The sequence below is a fragment of the Drosophila innubila genome (assembly GCF_004354385.1).
Source record: "Drosophila innubila isolate TH190305 chromosome 3L unlocalized genomic scaffold, UK_Dinn_1.0 0_D_3L, whole genome shotgun sequence".
NCBI classification, from domain to species: domain Eukaryota; kingdom Metazoa; phylum Arthropoda; class Insecta; order Diptera; family Drosophilidae; genus Drosophila; species Drosophila innubila.
In genome coordinates, this window is record NW_022995376.1 from 1,631,709 (window position 1) to 1,635,862 (window position 4,154).

Here is a 4,154-nt window from a genome sequence, read left to right on the forward strand (position 1 = left end):
TGTGTGTGTGTGTGTGTGTGTGTGTATGTGTGACTCTTTGACACAACTGGGTCGTCATTTGCCTCCGTTTCGCATGTTTACAAACTGGTTCAAGGAGACAAACAATTGCAGAAGCGTCGCAAAAATGTCGTACAGCAAAAAGAAGCAACAACTTTGTTAACCACACGCACACACGCACTGCCACACACACATGCACACACACACACATCACACGGAGCATGTTTAAGACGCCTTAAATACTTTTTCGTAGGTAGTGACAAAATTCACCACGAAACAATATTTTAATGAGCCAAAAAAAATTTAAAAAGAAAACAGAAGCAAAACAATGAAAATAAAAAGTCACTTCCATGCTTATACCCTGTAAAAGTACGTAAAGGTGCATGTTTAAAGCACTTTTATTTATTAACCATATTATATGCAATATTTATTTTTATATTGTATATATTTGGCTTGGAGAAATACGACTTTTAGCGGCTTACAAAAATTACAGGGTATCTCTATATCTAGCAGTCAGCCTTTAAGAGCACTAGCGGCTGTTTTCTTTTGCAGTTTCCTTATGTGATTGTTTCTTTGCCTCGTGGACACCTTGGGCAAATTGGCAAAAGTGGGCGTAAGCAACTTGGACAACTTTCGGTTCAATATTTTGATGTTGTTGTTGCTGTTGTTGTGGATTTATCCACGTGCCACGCCCACCTTTAAAACTGGAACAGCTCATCCAAAATAGCAACGAGCACGCAATGTAACTAGAGTTGTTGTAGTTGTCGTTGTTTCTCTTCTTGTTACGGCTTTTGTGTTTAATGAACCTTTTGCAAAGTTGTTTACATTTTTTATGAAGTTGCCACATTGCGTGCCTTCAAAATGTCGTTGTTGTTGTTGCTGTTATGGCTGCCACTGTAGGCGTATTTTGTTGAAATACTATTGAAAAGCAATTAAGCTTTTCCTTTTTCTATTTCTTGTGCGCTTTAAGTCGTTAATACTTTGCCGTGTCGTTGGCTTTTCAGGTCAACGACGCCTTGAAGTAGGCAACACTTTTTTAGAGACTTCAATTTATTATCTATAATTAAAGTTTGCTTTTCATAACTGTAGCCTCTATAGTTTATTTATTGCTTTAGTTTATATTCACTTGTCTAAATATTTCTTTTAAATTAGCATAAGGTTTTTAAAAGCCACCTTTAAATGGGCAACATTTTATGCACTTTACTTATTATTTTATTAAAACAACGTAATGCAATCAAAAATAATAATCAATAATTTTATTTATTTTTTATTGATATTTAAAAATAAGGTTTAATATTAAATTTAGGTTTATATTTATAACTTAATATAAAAATATTAAAATTTCTTAAAGAAACTTTAGCAAAAAAAAGATATATATATATAAAAAAAATAATAATCGCTCTTACAAAATTAAAAATTGGCAATAGTTTCTATTTATTTAATTTCGTTCATTATCGGAAAATATAAAAAGTCGACCAAATAAAATGATAAATATAATTTTCTATTGAGGAAAAATTAGAAATAAATATTTGATATCATAGTGAATATTCAACGTTAAAGTTAATAACAGAGATATTAATTAAATAAAAAAAACTGAGAAGCTTTGAAAAATACGCCTTAAAGAAGACAACAGTTTTTATATTTATATGTAATTTATGTAACGTCATTTAAATCAGTCGTTTTGAATGTTATTGAAAATTAATAAATTAAGCAAGATAAAAAAAGTAAAATAATCTTTTTAATAAAAAACATAAGAGTAAATTAAATAAATTAAATTAATTAAAAGTGATTACAATTTCTTTTTCATCTATTATTAAACCTAAAGCGAGCAACATTTAATTCAGAAATGAGCTTTTAATTTAATTAAAGTTCTTATTATATTATGTATATGTATGAATACTTAATGCATGTCTGCCATGCAAATGGGAATCTTTTTACATTGGCAACTATTCGTACAACATTGTTATCATTATCTACAGATGTTGCTATGTTTGTGGCTTCAATCAATCAATTACTAGACACACTCGACACGCTTTACATTTTGGCCAACAATATTCACAACATTCACAACATTCACAGCATTCACCGTATTTACAATATTCGTTACTGCTGCCATTTTCTGATTTGATTTGATTTCTCGAATAAATATTTCACTTTTGCCCTGGCCCCAAATGCAAATGTTGAGTTATATTATACATAAAGAAAAAGCAGAAGAATACCTCAACATGCATATATTTACAGGGTGTATGTGTGTGTGTATATATGTTGGCTAGGCTTAACTTGCTAAGCCGCCCACAACAACTGAATAATTCAAGCGCAAAATGCGTATACGACGCGTTGACTGACAGAAAAGAAGCAACAATTTCAAGGTTGCTTTTAGTTATTAGAAAATGGTTCATGGTGCCAAAAGAAACAAACATTTAACTAATGAATTTTCGCTGTTTGCCACTTCAAACGGAAATAATTCTCAAAAGCCTTTATAGCCTTCGACCTTTGCAATTACTAAACACATTTTGGCACCTTGTCCAAAGTAATAATAATGAAATTTATCTGCATCAATCGCAAATTGTAATAAATATGCCAAGCAGTTCAGCTGGTCAAAATTATTTTGCAATTTAATGGCAAAGTTTTTAAAATGAAATACATATATATTTTACAAATTGGCTAAAAGTTTTGGCGCTTTGCAGAAAATTCGAACATGTCACGTTTGGTTCATGGAACTCATACATCAAAGACGCCATTTCCCAGGGCCATAAAATTGTATTAAATGTGAGACAAGTATTCAATCAAAATGTGCTCGTAATATTCCCTTTAGCACACTGAGAAAGAAAGTGCTCAATTGTAAGTCAGTGCAGCTGCAGATTGAAATGCATGCCACACACTACAAGTCACAGCATGTTGCACACAAAGCCAAAGGAAATTTATATGTATATATAGTATATGGCAGTACGTGGGAGTAACACAACTGAGCTGTCAATACTCGTATGCTTAACATGCACACTGAGAAAAAAAGGCATTGTAAAAATACTTAAAAAATCATATTTAATTTATTTACAAAAACTTAAAATATAATAAAATATTAAACACTTTAATATAACTAAAAAACATAATTTATTTTCAAAATTAATTTAAATAATATTTATATATTTATTAAAAATGATAACACAAAAAAATTAACTCATACAATTTTGTCGTTTTTAATTTAAAAAGTTCAAGAAATCGTAGTATTTGTATAATTATATTTAACTTCATAGTTTAATTAAATAATTTTTTCAATATTTCATTTTAAATTTTTTTAAAAATATAATTTAATTTCAAAATTAATATAAATATTATGTATATATTTATTAAATGGTATAAAACAAAAAAATTAGCTTATACAATTTTGTCGTATTTTTTATAAAAGTTCAAGAAATCTTAGTATTTGTATAATTATATTTAACTTGATAGTTTAATTAATAACTTTTTGAATTTTTCATTTTAAATTTATTTAAAAACATCATTTAATTTCAAAATTAATATAAATAATGTGTATATATATATTAAATAGTATAAAACAAAAAAATTAACTCATACAATTTCGTCGTACTTATTTCAAAAATTCAAGAAATCTTAGTATTTGTATAATTATATTTAACTTGATAGTTTAATTTTATAATTTTTTTAATTTTTCATTATATTCTTAATAACGAAAATAGTATTTTCCACATAGAATTTACACGATTTTGTTTCAAGTTTACTTAAGCTTAAATTAAATGAAATAGTTTATTATTTGCATTATATATTTTGTAACAAGTAATTTATTTAATTTAACTATATTCATGTTAAACTATAAAATATTTTTATAAGAAATAATTTATTATTTACATTAAATATTTTTGAATTTTAAGATAATATACATATATTTCATTTAACTATATTCATAGTTACTTTATAAATAAAGTGTACACAAATTAGTGCTTAAAATCATATAAATCAATGTATTAAAATTACCATTTTCAAGCATATTTCTCGCAGTGTAAAAATCAGCATCATCTTTCTCAGCTGCAGACAACAATAAATACGTTGAAATATAAAAATAAAATATACAAAATAGTACAAGTGATTTGTTTAGTAAACGTGTCAAAAAAACATTTTCAACATATTCATATGAGCTT